Here is an 18,215-nt window from a genome sequence, read left to right as displayed (position 1 = left end):
ATAGAGCTGGAGGGCACGGAAACCATCTTCCTACAAGAGTGAAGGCAGTCTACGGAATCTACAAGCCTGGGTATGGTCATTCCGTTGTTGAACCCTGCTGTGTGCCAATTCTCTGGTCTGGTTCCTGGCATGATGATGCAGACTCAGCCACAGCTGGGTCCATTTGGGTGCAGAGAAGTGCCCATGACTTAGTCCCTGACCATTCTGTTTTTGTGGTCTCTGCTAAAATGGGGTTGCAGGGTAGGTGGCATACAGAATGTTCATGGGCAGCATTCAGCTCTAAAATGTAACCAACCCAAAAGATCATTGGAGGACAGTCAAACTTTCCTGTGGCTCTTGCCAACAGTACATGCTGTATCCCTTCAGGCTGGGCAACTCAGTTTTGTATAGTCATCACAAAAGCAAGCTATTGGCTTCCCTCCCTTGGTTAATCTCATTTGGGTCACAGAAACCAGCTGAGTTTTTGCTTTGATACCCAAAGCCACAGAGAACTGGAATGGCAATATCCTCACTTTCTCTTTCCTTGGTGTGCTCCATGCTATGGTCCCCTCTCATTTTATTGGCCTACTGCTGAGCTCTGAGCTCTTGCTGTTGAAAATATCTAGATAAGCAAATGGCACCATTCCTTAATTTCCAGAAACATCTCCAAACTTCAGAGGATTTTTGTACAATGTGCTTAATTACTCAGTTCAGAGGAAAAGAAGGCATACTAGCAGTAGTTTAGTTGGGTCTAGCTGGTAAAGTAGACAACACTTAAAAAAGGTATCATAAAGTAAAATTAACTTTTGTGTATGTGTATATGTACATGTGCATGTGTACACAGTTCTATGAATTTTAACATATACATATATAAAAATATACATATATAAAATATACATATATAATACATAAATATACATAAATAATACATATGCATGTAAATTTGTGCAACCAACCACCACTATAATCAGGAATGGTTACATCACTCCGAAACCTCACTTGCACTATTCTTTTATAGATATACCTCCCTCTCACCCATAATCCCTGGAAATGATTGATCTCTTCTTTCATACAATAGTTTTGTCCCTTCAAGAATGTCATAAAAATGGAATCACAAAGCATGTAATTTTTTGAAACTTGCTTCTTTCACTCAGCTAGTCTTAAGGATTTTGAGATTCAACCAAGTTATTAGTTATCGCATGCTATCAACAGTTCTTGCTTTTTAATGCTGAGTATTCCCCTGTATGGGTGTTCCATACTTTGTTCATCCATTTAGCCTAGGAAGATATTGGGTTGTCTCCAAGTTTTAGTGATTATGGATTTAGCTGTTAAAAACATTCACGTACAGGTCTTATATGAACATTAGTTTTCATTTCTCTGGGAAAAAGACTCAGGAGGGAGATTGCTAGGTCATATGGTAAGTATATGTTTAATTTTATAAAAACGAAACAAAGCAAAACATGACCACCAAGGTGTTTTCCCAGAATGGTTCTACCATTTTGCATTCCCAGCAGCAATACACGAGAGATCCGTTTTTCCTCATCCTTGCCAGGATTTGGTATTTTCTTTGTTTTTGTGTTTATGCCATTCTAACATGGTATTGGTATTGCTTTATGGTTTTAGCTTTCACTTCCCTAATGGCTATCTTTATAACCTCTTTAGTGAAGTAATTATTCAAGTCCTTTGCCCATTTTTTTTCTATCAGCCCATTTATTGAGGTTTTTTCCCTTCTTTCTTTTTCCTTTTTTGAGTTTTGATTTTTTTTTATATATTCTAGATCTAAGTTCTTTGTCTGGTATGTGGCTTGTAAATATTTTATCAATCTGTAGCTTATCTTTTCATTTTCTTAACAGTGTCTTTCACTAAACAAAAGTTTTTAATTTTTCATGAACTATAATTTATTGTTTTTTTTTTCTTTTATAGATCATGCTAATGGAATATCATGTCTAAAGATCTTCGTCTAAGCCTAGGTCATGATATTTTTCACTTCTTTTAAAAGTTTTATGGTTATGGGACACCTGGGTGGCTTCATCGGTTAATTTTTGTAGTTAATTTTTGTGTGTGAGATTTATTTATTAAGTTTATTTATTTATTTTGAGAGAGAGAGACAGAGCACACACGTACAACGTGGACAGGGGAGGGGCAGAGAGAGAGGAAAAGAGAGAGAATCCCAAGCAGTCTCTGCACTGTCAGCATGGAGTCCAATACAGGGTCCATCTCACAAGTCCGTGAGATGATGACCTGAACTGAAATCAAGAGTCAGACGCTCAACTGACTGAGCCACCCAGGAACCCCTGTGTATGAGAGTTAAACTGAGGTACACTTTTTTTTTGAATAAAGATGACCTATTTTTCCAACATCATTTGTTGAAAGGGCTATACTTTCTCTATTGAATTGCTTTTGCATTATTGTTAAAAATGAAATAGTCATATTTGTGTGGGTCTGTTTCTGGATTCTTGACCCATATATATTTCTTCATGAATAAAACTCTGTCTTATTACTGTAGCTTTAAAGTCTTAAAATTGGATATGTGATTCCTCCAACTTCATTATTCTTCAAAACTGTTTTAACTATTCTAGTTCCTCTGCCAGTCATATACATTTTAGAATCAGTTGGTTTATGTCTTCAAAAAATCCTGCCTGTATTTAGATTGGTATTGCATTAAATCTATAGATCAACTTGGTGAAAATTGGCATCTTTTCCATGTTGACTATTCCAATTAATTAACAAGTATGTCTCTATTTATTTTGGTCTTCTTTGATTTTTTAAAGTGGATATTTTGTAGGTTTTGGCATATAGCTCCTGAATATTTTTTTAGACTTTACCTAACTAAATATTGCAATTTTGGGCATTATTATACATGGCATATTTAAAAAAAAATTTTGTAATGCTTTTATTTATTTATTTATTTTGAGAGACAGAGAGTAAGAGTGGGGGAGGGGCAGAGAGAGAGGGAAACATAGAATTTGGAGCAGGCTCCAGACTCTGAGCTGTCAGCACAGAGCTCAACGCGGGGCTCAAACTAACAAACTGTGAGATCATGACCTGAGCCGAAGGCAGACACTTAACTAACTGAGCCACCCAGGAGCCCCAAATGGCATATTTTTTTTAGTGTTGACTCTTTTCTTTTTTAAATTACAGTAAAATACACATAACATAAATTTAACATTTTAACCACTTTATTTTATTTAATTTAAGTAAACTCTACCCCCAACCTGGGGCTTGAACTCATGACCTTGAGATCAAGAGTCATATGCTCTACGAACTGAGCCAGCCAGTTGCCCCCACATTTTAACAATTTTAATGTACAATTCAGTGGCATCAAGTACATTCATAATGTTGTACAACCATCACCACTATTTAGTTCCAGAACTTTTTTATTACCCCAAAAGTAAACATTATTTTTTAAACTTCAGTTTTCAATTGTACATTATTAGTATATAGAATTAAGACTTCTGTGTATCTTGTGACCTTTCTAAATTCACTTACTAGTTCCAGGAGTCTTATTGTAGATTTCTTGGGATTTTTCTACAAAGACAATCATGCAGTCTATATATGAGGATAGTTTTAATTATTCCTTTTCAATCCATTGAGATTTTTATTTTATTTTTTATTTAAAAATTTCCCATTTCGTTCTTCTTTATATCTTCTGATACTTTCTATTTTAATATTTCTTTCAAGAATGTTTGTAATTACTTATTTTAGCACTTTTATAATAGCTGTTTAAAGTCTTTTGTCAGATAGTCCAGCACCTATGTCATCTTATTGTCATGTGCTGATTATCTTTTCCCTCATGAGTTAACATCTTCCTGATTCTTTGTAGGCCAAGTAATTTTAGATTGTATCCTGAACATTTTGAATATTAATTTATGAGACTCTGAAAACTGTTTAAATCATATGAAGAATATTATTTTTGTTTTAGCAGATAACCAACCTGGTTAAGTTCAGGCTAGAATTCCAACCCTCCTTTTGTAGTCTGTGGTTCCAATGTCAGTTCAATTTTCAAAGCTCTTGCGGAACTATTTAGATTTATCTCACAGTTGTACCACTCAGTGGTCTGTGTGGGGCCTGGGTGGAGTTTGCCCATTAAATCAGTTCTCAGAGTCTGATTTGCTAATTAATTAAGATCAAATCCATGCATGGGCAGGACAGGATTGCGCCTAGCAGTTCATGAACAATTTTATGTAGAGTTAGTTTCCCAAGGTGCTCCCTCTTCACTACCTCCCTAGTATTTTCCAGTTCTCTAGTTTTCTCTTTTTGATCCCCTAAGCAGAAACTTTCTACTTCCACAACTGCACTCTATTTGGGCCACGTGACAGGAGGAGATGTGTGAAAGAGAGGATGGCAGAGAAAGAAAGAGAGAGAGAGATGAAACAAAAGGAAGCAATGGAATTTGATCCCACTTCTGAGAGCTACAACTCCGTTGAACAGAGAAAACGTCTCTCTCCCTTTGAGGTTTGGAGTTTGGGCTCCAGCTGTTGCCACTGCAATCACTGCTGCCACCATTGCTGCAGGATAATCTGGAGAGTGGTATTAACAGGGAATCTTACCTAGTACCTGAGAAATTGGAGAAAATAAGAAACAAAGAGATGACTTCGCCCACACCCTCTGAAATTTAGTAGATCCCTTCATTGCTTTTTAAGCCAGAACTAGAGTCCTTCTGATCTCTGTATGCATCACAGTGCTCACTTCCACATTTCCAGCTACCTCAAGTTCAGGCTGCAGGATACTGGACGGAAAATAAAATGGTAGACTACCAACAGCTCAGTGCTATTTTGAATTCTAGTGTTCTTCCCTGATCTGCCTGCTAATATATATTTCCTTTGTCAGGTCTTTAAATATTTGAGCCATGTTTTCTGTCTGGGTTTTATTGTTGTCTTTAGTGAGAGAATGGGTGGTATGTGCTTATGACATCACACCTAGAAACAGAACTTCTGACAAGTTTTGCATGACATAATTTTTTTAACCCAACCAATTTTGATTTGAAGAAGTGTTAATTAAAGCATCATATAGAATTAGAAGGAAAGATTACTGGATCTATACTCTTTCCATGCCTCAGCTTTCTCTTCTGAAAAGTGATGATACTAATAATTTTTACTTTACAGAGTTATGAGATTTAGATAAGGTAATGTATATGTTTGTGCCTCAAACACAGTGTTCTATAAGCTTTTATTATCATCATCATGTACCATTAAAAAGAAGATGTTAATCACTTTTGTAAGATAAGATCTATGTTTGAAATTTCAAATATATGTGCAATGAGAGATAAAAAGAAAAAAATTTTAAGCAATTATATAGAAATGTATATATACATTTCCTATAAATGTAGGAAAAATTTTAAATAAACATAATATCAATTTTATACTTATGTGTGAAAGGTAAGCAAGCAAAATACAATGAAATTTATATGTGAAATTTAAGCAATAAAAAATCCACTGAAATTTTGGAGTTTTTTCTTTACTATAGATACCTATTTGTAAAAATAAACCATGATTTTCATTGAAACTTATTACAAATGTGAGTTTTCTTATTAGATGAAAGTATAATTTCTCATTATTTGTCTGAAGAAATATCAAGAATTGAAAACTCATTGAATTCTAAATGCCGAAAAAACTAGGATTCCCTGTTAATACCACTCTTTGATTTGGGAAAGCACTGAGTCTTAGTGTTCAAACTAGTAACAGTTTACATCTGCTTGATTGAATTTCCCTAAAAAAGTCCTGTCCAAAGTGTTTGAGAAGTGTCCCTTCCATTCTTCCTGTTTTTTACACACAGGAACAGTCACACTAACAATTCTATATATTTTGCCAGACTGTTCTCAGACATTCTTGGGGTTAGTCTTTAAGTCAGAGATGGGACATTCTTTTGCAGTTTTTCAAAGGAGCATAGCCATAATTTGATTAGCTGACACCATTCTTTAATTTAATTCATATCTCTAAAATGTCACCATAGTTCAACCCTGTTTCTCCTTAGAAATATTTTCTTCAGAAGTAAACAGAATTAACCCATTACCATCAAAACTGTGCCTGCTTGAATTATGCAACTACTGCATGTATGGTCTTAGTGAAAGACATGACTTGCAACAGCTTCTAGTATTTTCTGTTCATCTCCAAGAGGCAGTGTCAATAACCTTTCTACCTGTATGTTGTATCTTACCTGATACCCTCTCCCTACTCTCAGTAGTCATCCTCCACCTGTATAGTCCCAACTGGAAGAGAGCAGCTTTCACAACTCCTGCATTCTACCATTCTTCCCTTATGTTAACAGAGCTAGCTCAAGAGAAGACTACAGAGGAGTGGGCACTTTCTGAATATTGGCATTAAGCATCTTCCCTTATGCTGGCGAGGAGAGGGCACAAAGTGTGCCCTTTATGTCACTGACCTCTGGGGAGAAGTGAAAATTACAGTGTGGTCTGGGTTTTCAGGGATTACCTCTAAGACTCATCTGGGACCCCAAATTTCCCTTCCTTCAGACTCCTTCCTATACAGTGAGCTTGCAGGCCCCTCAACTTTAATTTGTCTCTCCCAGCAACTTGAGAGTGTAAGAAAAGAGAGGCACAGTAGTTGCCAAAGAGTGAGGGGTGACAAGGCGAAGGCAGTCTTTTATTAAGAGAAGATGAATGCTAACTAGTTGCTTTGGGACCTGAGTTCTGCACTTCTCTGTTGCTAGACATCCTGTCCATTCAAACCACCCATGAATATGTAGCATTGCCTTGAGGAAAGCCTTGAATATCTATGGATTGGATCAGACACTTTCACAATAACCAGTTTTCTGACTTCTATGGGGAAATTATTTGACCTAACAGTGTTTTCAGGAAATTTTAGTCATTTATATGTTGTCTTTGTGATTTTTTCCATAATATATCTGAAATCAAGATTTGATGTTCTCATTACATGCTTTCTAATATATGTTAAAATAAGTACATCTAGCTATCAAAATATTATCTCTAGGGTGGGACACATGTATCAGTATTTCACAGATCCCTGGGTGATAATAATGTCTGGTCCATATTGTTGAGACCTCATGCTTTAGAGGGTCGGAGGGGTGCCTGCGTGGCTCATTCAGTTAAACATCCAACTTCAGCTCAGGTCTGATCTCACCATTTGTGAGTTCAAGCCCTGCGTCAGGTTCTGTGCTGACAGCTTAGAGCCTGGAGCCCACTTCAGATTCTGTGTCTCCCCCTCTCTCTGACCCTTCTCCACTCACACTCTGTGTGTTTCAAAAATAAATAAACATTAAAAAATTAAAAAAAATAAAAGAAAAGAAGATGAGATGTTGTACATGAATGTCTACTCTATTGGCTAGCACATAAGTGTTGTCTTTCTTATACTTCTAATATATATGGATATTTCCTCTATACCCTTTCACTGATGAGCAGCTGAAAAAATCTCAAATTATAAATAAATGTGCTTTAATAAGGTGATATACTCTAAATATATGCCTTCGTTGGCTTCTACCAGTAAAATCATGTACATCTTGATTTCATAATACTGAGAGTAAACGGCTTATGTTTTTTCAATGGTGGTTACTTGAAGCTGTTTTCTGTAGAAGAATGATATCACCAGTAAGCATATGGCTGAATGCCTAGACGGAAGGTGGTCAGTTGGCCACAAAATCCAAGGAAAGTTTTTTTTCTTTGTGGTTCCATCAGGCTCTTGGCATATAATTGTGAACTTTTAGGGTTTCTACCCTCTTGTGGCTTATGGTCTAATGAAGGAGAAAGACCACAAATAAAACAGGAAACTTTAAACAGAAAATAGAATTACAAATTGAGGAAAGTACTACAAAAATAAAAGAATAGAGAACTGTGGGTGAAAATAATGGGAGCATACTTTACATTCGGTAGTTTGAAAAAATCTCTCTGAAATAAAAATATTTATGCTCTAAGAACTAAAAACAGTTTATTTTTGCTTTTGTTTCCCTTGCCTCAGGAGACATATCTAGTAAGAAGTCACTATGGCCAATGTCACAAGGGTTGCTACCTGTGTTTTCTTCTAAGATTTTAATGGTTTCATATCTCACATTTAGGTCTTTAATCCATCTTGAATTTATTTTTGGGTATGGTGCAAGAAACTGGGCCATTTTCCTTCTTTTGCATGTTGCGATCCAGTTTTCCCAGCACCATTTGTTGAAGAGACTGTCTTTTTCCCATTGGATATTCTCCACTACTTTGTTGAAGATTATTTTACCATACAGTTGTGGGCTCATTCTGAGTTTTCTATTCTGTTCCATTGATCTATGCATCTATTTTTGTGCCAGTACCATACTGTCTTGATGACTACAGCTTTGTAATATAACTTGAAAGTCTGGAATTGTGATGACTCCAGCTAGGCTTTTTTTTTTTTTTTTTTTTTTTTTTTTTTTTTTTTCAGGGTGGCTTTGGCTCTCTGGGATCTTTTGTGGTTCCATACAAATTTTAGAATTGTTGGTTTTAGCTCTGTGGAAAATACCACTGGTATTTTGATAACGATTGCATTAAATGTGTGGATTGCTTTTGATAGTAGAGACATTTTAACAATATTTGTTCTTCCAATCCATGAGCATGGAATGTCTTTCCATTTCTTTGTGTCATCTTCAATTTCTTTCATCAGTGTTTATAATTTTCAGAGTACAGATCTTTTATCTCTTTGGTTAGGTTTATTCCTAGGTATCTTATTAATTTTGGTGCAATTGTAAATGGGATTGATTACTTAATTTCTCTTTCTGCTGCTTCGTTATTGGTGTAGATAAATGCAACAGATTTCTGTACATTGATTTTGTATCTTGTGACTTTACTGAATTTGTGAATCAGTTCTAGCATTTTTTTTGTGGCATCTTTTGGATATTCTGTATAGAGTATCATGTCACCTGCACATAGTGAAAGTGTGATTTGGAAGCCTTTTATTTCTTTTTGTTGATTGCTGAGACTAGAACTTCCAGGACTATGTTAAATGACAGTGGTGAGAATGGACATCCCCTGTGTTCTTTCAGAACATAGAGGAATCAAAAGGATGATACTAGCTGTGGGTTTTTCATAGATGGCCTTTATTGTGTTGAGGTATGTTCCCTTTAACCCTACTTTGTTGAGGGTTTTTTATCATGAACAGATGTTGTATTTTGTAAAAAGCTTTTTCTGCATCTATTAAAATGATTGTATGATTCTTATCCTTTCTTTTATTAATGTGGCATATCACATTGATTGATTTGTGAATATTGAACCACTCTTACAACCCAGGAATAAATCCCACTTGATCATGGTGAATGATTCTTTTAATGAATTTGGTTAGATTAGATTTGCTATAATTTTACTGAGAATTTTTGCATCTATGTTCATCCGGGATATTGACCTGTAGTTTCTCTTTTTTAGTGGAGCCTTTATCTGGCTTGGGATCAGGGTAATGTAGACTTCATAGAATGAATTTGGAAGTTTTCCTTCCATTTCTATTTTCTGGAATAGTTTGAGAAGAATAGGTATTAACTCTTCTTTAAATGTTTGATAAAATTTGCCTGTGAAGCCATCTGGCCTTGGACATTCATTTGTTGGGAGTTTTTAAAATAACTGGTTCAGTTTCTTTGCTGGTTATCAGGGTATTCAAGTTTTCTATTTTCTCTTGTTTCAGTTTTGGTAGTTTATATGTTTCTAGGAATTTTTCCATTTCTTCAAGGTTTCCAATTTGTTAGTATATAGTTTTTCATAATGTTCTCTTATAATTATTTGTATTTGTGTGGTATTGGCTCATTTCCCCTCTGTCATTTGTGATTTTATTTATTTTGGTCCTTTCTCTTTTCTTTTTTGATAAGTTTGGCTAGAGTTTTATCCATTTTATTAATTTTTTCAAAGAGTCAGCTCCTGGTTTCCTCAATCTGTTCTGTTGTTGTTGTTGTTGTTGTTGTTGTTGTTTAGTTCTTATATCATTTATTTCTGCTCTAATCTTTATTATTTCCTTCCTTCTGCTGGCTTTAACTTTTGTTTGCTGTTCTTTTTCTACCTCCTTTAGGTGTAAGGTTAGGTTGTTTGTTTGAGATTTTTCTTGCTTCTTCTTATAGGCCTATAATGCTATATATTTCCCTCATATGATTGCTTTTGCTGCATCCCAAAGGTTTTGGACCATTGTGTTTTCATTTTCATTTGTGTCAATGTATTTTTTCAATTACTTCTTTGATTTCCGGGTTGACCCATTTATTGTTTAGTAGCATATCATTTAACCTCCATGTATTTGTGGTCTTTCCAAATGTTTCTTTGTGGTTGACTTCAGGTTTTATTGTGTTGTGGTCAGAAAAGATGCATGGTATGATCTCTGTTTTTTTATTTGTTAATGCTTGGTTTGTGACTTAATATGTGATCTATTCTGGAGAATGCTCAATGTGAGAGCTTATATTTTCTTAATGAATAGCAGCAAGCTGAGGTCATCGCCAACAGTCCAGGAGATAAGGTGGGATCTGGGGAGCAAAACAAGCTTCTATTCCATTTCTTTCTGCAAATTTTCACAAAGTAAATCCCTTTATTATATGTTTATCCTTCTGTTTCATTTTATTTTTGTCTTGTTTTTGTTTTTGTTTTTGTTTTGAATATGTGCAGGTGAGGAAGGGGTTAGCAAGAAATATTCAGGTAGGTTTGCACCAGACAGATATCAATGTTCACTTAGCTTCAGAATATGGGAACTAGAAAACCTGGGAAGAGGTTTGGAATAACTGTTGGGGAAGCCAGCACAGACACAATACATATTTTGGAATCTGAATGGAATGTTTGCTGTCTGTTGAAATTTGAAAATGAAGCAACTGCCTTGCTAACGTGGTCTCCACTAAGCCATATCTTGGTTTGTGTATGCATTTCTCTGTGCTAATTAGATTGCATGCATGGAATATGTCCAATCTTTCCATCAGGAGCTTTCTCCTTACTTTGTAATTGTACAATGAATAAAGAATCCTACTCACTTCTTCTACTGAGAGGAACAGGTCCAAGACACATTTTAGATTTAATATAAATATTCAGACATCCAGATTTTGCCTAGCCTGATTAATTAGGATATAGGAGAGTCAATTTTCTTTCTGTATTTGTGAAGCTGCAATGTAACAAACCGCCCAGCGACTACAACAGGTTTCTTTCATGGCTTCTGAGTGTTAGATTTTGCATTGAAATAACATCTTTTTTTGTTTGTACTTGAAAAAGATGAAAGGGAAGGAAGTTATCCCATGAGAAAGTTGCTCTAAATGATCACATTTAAATGAGATTAAAACTCAAAGAAACACAACAAAGAACGTAGTATTTAACATCATGGAGGAAAAGAAAATTCATACCAAGAATAAATTATTTTCAAAATAACAGAATTATCTTTCAATAGAATGTATCTTAATAAGGCAATAGTAGCATTTTTAGTACAAGAGCAGATGATTTTAGGAAGTAGTGTATTCTCTTGCCATAGGCATCGGCATGGAGGCTGAAGCTGAATTGTATTGAATTCTGTATCTACCTTTGTTTGGTGGAATAGCTTTCCAGTCATGTTTAATGTAATCTGAATACAGGAAAGGAACCACTGAGAAGATTAAATCTCTGTGGCCACAGGTCACAGAGTGGGTGTGGATTTAGTTGAGTCTAAGATTTCAACATACTGGTTTTAATTTTGCTTTGTCAACACCCTTTATCCTTAGCACCAATTCTACATTTACCTTTTCTGAACCTTTTGCTATCTTGAAATTTAAATAGTCCTTTTACCACAGGACTAGTAATGTAGATCAGTGAAAAAGTCGACAGGTCACCTAGGAAGTAGATGTGTCATTATGTATGTATGAACTGCCTCTTCAGTAACCTTCTTCAACTGTTTTATTAGGCTAGGCTAAACTCTTCCTTGGCAACATAGCAACCCCTGTATCTCAATGGATTACCACAACAAAGGTTTATATCTTGCTCATGCAAAATCAAATAAGAGAAGAGAGATCAAGAAGGTTATGCAAAGACTTTTCACTGTCAAAGCCCAGAAGTGACAAAAACGTCTCTTCCACTCACATTAGATAGGACTAGTCACACTGTACTGCTAACCTGCAAAGGGGCTTCCGTGTGCCCAGGAAGGAGAAGAAAACAGGATAGAGAAGCTTCTACCCCAAATTATATATATATATATATATATATATATATATATATATACAATATATATATATTATATATATAACCTATATATAATAGGTTATAATATATATAATCCAGAATTATTATATATAATAATATATATAATAAGGTGTTTATATATATATATATATATATATAATCCAGAATTATATATTAAGGTTATAATATATATATATAATCCAGGTCATATATATATATATATATATATAATAGGTTAATATATATAAAATATATATATATATAATCCAGAATTATAATTATATAATTATATATAGGTTATAATATATATAATCCAGAATTATATATTTATATATATAATATCCAGATATTATATATAATATCCATATATATATACAGAATTATATATATGTATATGTATATATGTGTGTATATATATATATATATATATATATATATAATTCTGAATTAAATCCAGATTCTGGATATATATGTATATATATATATATATATATATATATTATAACCTTACATATAGGTTATATTTTACATATAACTTATAATGTATAATGTATATAATATTCTTATTTTCTAAATGACTTAGTTCAATACTTCCTCAAGCCCAGAATTGCAGGTATTCCAGAATTAAAAACTGTTGGCATTGTTAGATGCTATTAAGGGGAAATTTTATTAGCATGATTCCTATTTAAGAATAAGCCTTTAAAAAAATACCTATTTTATAAAATAGTTTCAGATTCATTTAATTAGCTCACATGTATTATTAAAACTAAGATTACCAAAAATATTAATTCCTTGGACTGCATTTGGCAAATTCTGAAGTGAAGATTTATTGCTGCTGCATTTTTCAGCATAAAGAGTAGCAGAGGAGATGGGAGGAAGAAAACACAGACATATGGGGCAAAGAAGCTGGATGCATGCAAGATGATTACAGAGCTCTGGAAACATAATTTCCTTCCCTTCCTCCCTTCCTTTCTTTTTCCTTTCCTTCAACAAATATTATTCAATCTCTGCCATATGCCACAAACTCTGCCAAGCACCAAGGAAATGTTCACAAACAAGGTAGTCGTCATCCCTATATTAAGGTAGCACTGGGTGCTATAACAGATAAACCCCCACATTTCAGTGGCATAAAACAATAGAAGTTTGCTTTCAATTGATGTAAAATCCAAAATGTGTGTTTCAGAGCAGTGGGAACTGTTTTTAATCAAGTAGTTCACTCACATGTTTCCACAAATTTTGCACGCGGCTTCCCAAGTAATTGCCATAAGACAGCAGCAGGGAAAGCACGTGGATGATCTCATGTAGGAGATTTGTACAAGCCTGGCCTGGGAGTACTCTACACCATTGCCATGTCCAAGTGTAGGTAGGGAGGGCAAGAGCAGAAAAGACGTAATGAACTAGAGAGAAATAAGCTAAAGGAGTTCTCTTCTGGTTCTGAGAACCAAAAATAAAAATTTTATCAATTCATTTGTTCAACAAATAAATCATTAATGCCTCCTCTTCCAGGGATTGTTCTAAGTATCACAGTGAACAAAACAGACAAAAATCTTTTTTCATTAGACTAATGGTAAAGTTTAAAATGTTCCTAACCAAAAATTCTACTTTTGGGTCTATACTCTTAAGGAAAAAAAAAAAAAAAAAAAAGAGAGAGAGAGAGAGAGAGGTTAGAGTGGGAGAGAGCCAAAGCATAAGAGACTCTTAAAAAATGAGAACAAACTGAGGGCTGATGGGGGGTGGGAGGGAAGGGAGGGTGGGTGATGGGTATTGAAGAGGGCATCTTTTGGGATGAGCACTGGGTGTTGTATGGAAACCAATTTGACAATACATTTCATATATTTAAAAAAAAAGAAAATTTTGTACATGTAAGTAAGAAACCATGTACAAAATGTTTACTACATTATTGATTGTAAAATGTCCATCAATAGGAAATATAGGTAAATTATAATGTATTTACTCAATAGAATACTATAAAACAGATAAACTAAAAAAATTTGAGCTACAACTATCAACATGAATAAATCTCAAAAATACAATGTTGCATGAAAAAAAAAAGCAAATTGCAGAATGATTACTGATAGACCAGGGTTACATTTAAATAAGTTTTAAAACCCCCCAAAAAACAATACTGTATACTTTTCATAGATATAAATATATATTAAAAGTTAAAAATATGCATAAGCATAGTGAGCACAGAATTTAGGATAGTGGTTATTATCTACAAAAAGGAAGCAACAGGGAAATGGGTCAGGAAAGGATACACAGAGGTCCTTGGCTATAAAGCATAATTTCTCTTAGAAAAATCTGAAGCAAATATGGCATGATGTTTAGATTGGATAAAGCTGGACATTAAGCAGATGAGTGTTCACCATATCATTATTTTTATTATTACATTTCAACTTTTTTTTTTAACATTTATTCATGGGAAAGAGAGACACAGAATCCAAAGCAGGCTCCAGGTTCTGAGCTGTCAGCACAGAGCCCAATGTGGGGCTCAAACTCATGGACCACAAGATCATGACCTGAGCCCAAGTCAGATGCTTAACTGACTGAGCCACCCAGACACCCCACATTTCAACTGTTTTTGGTACCGTCTTCAACTACACTCATTTCCTCTATCATCTTCTCATATTTTGCCTCCCCAAACATCCTACATATCCCTTGGGTAGTATCTCAACTACTGGTCATGCCAAGGAGAGACATTTTCCCTTCTTGCCCTTAGGTGATGCATCCAAAGCAGTGCAGAAAGGCTGCTAGTGGGAAGGGCACAGGTGTTAAGGTTTCAAGTGGGGAGGGAGTGATAGGTAGAACATGGTCACTGAAGCTCCCTACTTATACTCAGGTTGGTACCCAAGCACCTGTCCTCCCCAACTGGTCTGATTTCCAAGTCCTGGTGCACTCAATGGCCCCACTCACTACCTTGTAGCCTCAGGTCCTGACCTTCAGCCAACACCAAGATTTCTAGTGACTAGACTCCTCCTGCTTTGCATGGACAATCTAATCTGTCTTCTCTTGGCGTCCTTCCCCATCTTAGACTCCTTGATTAGCTGTATTAATGCAGAGCCTCCCCCCACCATCATTTTTCAAGCTCTGAATTTTGATATTGAAGCACAGTTAGAGAAATTCCAAGAAATGCATACATATACTTACAGCAGACCAATTCTCAGCTCCTGATACTTGCTTTTATAAATTTCTGTATTTTTTTAACCAGCTTTCCAGATTTATTACAATAGCTTTTCCAGACCACCTTTACTTTCTTCAAGCCTCTGTCTTTTCTTCCACCTACTCTCACTCCTATCTGAGGACCTTGCCATGGGAACGTTGAAACTGTGGACACCTAGCACAAAATGTTCCATCCCCCATCACCTTTATTTATTTTTATTTCTACATATGCTCTCTCTGGCTTTGTTGAAGTATAAAAGGAAAATATTTTCCTATTCCTTCCTGGAGTTAATTCAGCTACCTTTGCTCTAAATATCTTTACATCTAAGCTGAGAGATCTTATTTCCATAACATGCCATCTTTTTCTAGCATCTTATGTAGACTGTCATTTGCAGTTAGCTTTTTGTGTTTTTTTTTTGAGTGCCTACACTGTGCTAGATGCAATGAATATAATAAAGAATAACGTGTGACCCCCTCAGCTGAGTAGGGGAAGATGGTAACATGCTATTCCCCTGACTATAATATAAGTCAGCATGACACAATGACAAATAGTTCTCCAGGTGTTCACAGGAAGGAGCAATTATTCTGATGTGGGATTTTTATATCCTCAAGCCTTTACACTGCCCCAAGCCAATTTCCCCAACCCAGCAGCAAAATAATAGAAAAGGAGAAAATACATGCAAATTCATTTATTAATCCACTCAGAAAATATTTATTGAGTGCCCACTATGTGTCAGCACTACTAGGGTGCTGGAGGCCTCCTAATGAGCAAAAACAGACAAAATTCTTGCATTCCAAGAGCTTATTGGTAATTGAACAAGAAAAGTTTTAATTATACAAATAAGTATGAGCTGTGATAAGTGCTAAAAACAGACAATAGTGGATCATATGAGAGACCACAGTAGAAGATGTGGTCTAGTTCCAGGAAGCAAAGAAGTATTTCCTAGACCTGGGACAAGGGAACTAAGAACTGAAGACTGAGGGCTGGTTATGGAGGCAAAGATGGAGGCAATAGGAGGACTAGCCTTTGTAGAGCTCCCGTGTGGGAAGGGAGCTCCACAAGGACACAGGCCTGGCGGAAGCAATTGAAGGAAGAGGATACCATGGAAGGCTGGGGTGCATGCATGTGAGATGGAGAGATGTCATGGGGGAGGGACTCACAGACCTGGATAAGAACCTGTGTGTTTATTCTAAGAGCCATGGAACTGTTGACAATTTAAGTAAAAAGGGAACATAATCAGATGTGTAAATAAACCAGCACTCTAGCCTCGGGGTGAGGAACAGTGTAGAGGTGTTTGGGGTCACCTCTGCTGAAACTGAAAGAGCACTGGGCTTGGAATTGGGGGTCGTAGGTTCTATCTCCAAGTTTTATGACCCCAGTGACCTTGGGCAAACTCTTTTCTTCCTGAGGCTTGGTCTCCTCCTCTGGACACTGAGACAGGTAGAAGAGAATATATGTGACTAGGTCCTGGCCCACAAGAGGCCTTCAGCCCATTTGTTTAATCTTCTATCTTTTTTTAATTTTCTCTAAGCCTCACAGCCAAAATCCACCTGACAAGTAGGCATGTGGGTGAGGGTTGTAGACCATGAAGCCCACAACATTTTTGTGGTAGTTCAAAAAAGCTTCAGGAAAACCTCACAGGCCCAGGAGTGGTAGAGTCACTTAAATTAGAACGGTTTTTTTTTTTCCTAATTTCCAAATTGCATTTCTCAAAAACTAACTTAACAGAGCTGACATGGTTTACTTGACCTACATCATAAGAAATGAGATCTTGACCTAAGAATTATTGCAATCTCCATCATGAATTGGCTGGCTTGTTTGAACAAGAGTGGTATGTTTTTAAAATCCTGGCTTCTTCAAGACTTCAAATTTCTGCTAGGTACTGGTTGGAACTAAGAAGTTTAATTGCTTTGTTCCTTTCCTTGTTGTGATTGTTTTCTACTAATGGGTTAGTTAATTAAGAGGTTAAGCTAATAAGTGGCAGGGATGGGATTCAAATGCAGGGAGTCTGGCTTCAGTCTTTGGATTTTGCCAGGCTACTCTGCCTTCTCACTAGTCAAAGTAGGCTCAGGAGCCAAGGAAGTAAAACATGTAGATTATTGTATTTTCATTAAATGAGAAAATAAAGCCATCTTCACCATTATCTTCTCTCTCATACATCTAAGAGGCACAGGAATCATATGCACACATGATTTAAGTTTAAGGGATTCCTGACCCCCTGCATGTGTGTAGGACTACAATGATGGGAGATATTCTTCTCCCTCCTCCTTGGAGATGATCACTTCCTTTTACAGCCTATGAACAGTGTTACCTCCCCACCCCCAATTCATATGTTGAAGTCTCAACTTCCAGCACCTCAGAATGTGACTGTGTTTGGAGATAGGGCCTTCAAAGAGGTAATTAAAGTAAAATGAGGTCATATGGTTGAACCTGATTCAGTATGACTGATTTCCTTATAAGAAGAGATTAAGACACAGACAACACACAGATGCAGGGGCAGCCCTGGGAGGACCCAGAGAGAAGGTGGGCATCTCCATGCCAAGGAAGACAGGCCTCAGAAGAAACCAAACCTTGTGACACCTTGATCTTGGACTTCTAGCCTCCATAACTGTGAGAAAACAAATTTCTGTTCCTTAAGCCCCCCAGTCTGTGGTATTTTACTATGGCACCTCTGGCACACTAATAGAGCCTTGTGTAGCTCTACCAAATCTATATAAAATGAGAAAACCTGATTAAGTTTCCTCACTTTCTGCTCATGTGGACTAAATCTGACTCTGTGACAGTTTTCTTTTTTTTGTGATGAGGCTGCCTACTGCTTAAGCAAATTGCCTCTGCACATCTTTCAACTCAACATTGCACGGGTTTCTTGTTTATTGACCATGTCGATGACTTGGAGTCTCCTCTCTTTCTTCTCTCTCATTTCTCTTACAAAGATACATAAGCTAGCACTTTGGCAGTTAAATTGCTTGGAGCACACGAAGCATTAATTCAGTA

The 18,215-nt window shown here is 36.0% G+C and overlaps 1 protein-coding gene across 19 annotated transcripts in view; it reads left to right on the top strand.

Moving 5' to 3' along the window:
• Positions 1–18,215, top strand: part of PSD3 (pleckstrin and Sec7 domain containing 3) — a 785,560-nt gene that overhangs the window by 155,158 nt on the left and 612,187 nt on the right. The window lies entirely within an intron of this gene.

Source organism: Felis catus, chromosome B1 (genome assembly GCF_018350175.1).
Source record: "Felis catus isolate Fca126 chromosome B1, F.catus_Fca126_mat1.0, whole genome shotgun sequence".
NCBI lineage: Eukaryota > Metazoa > Chordata > Mammalia > Carnivora > Felidae > Felis > Felis catus.
This window is presented reverse-complemented; position numbering and strand designations above follow the sequence as displayed.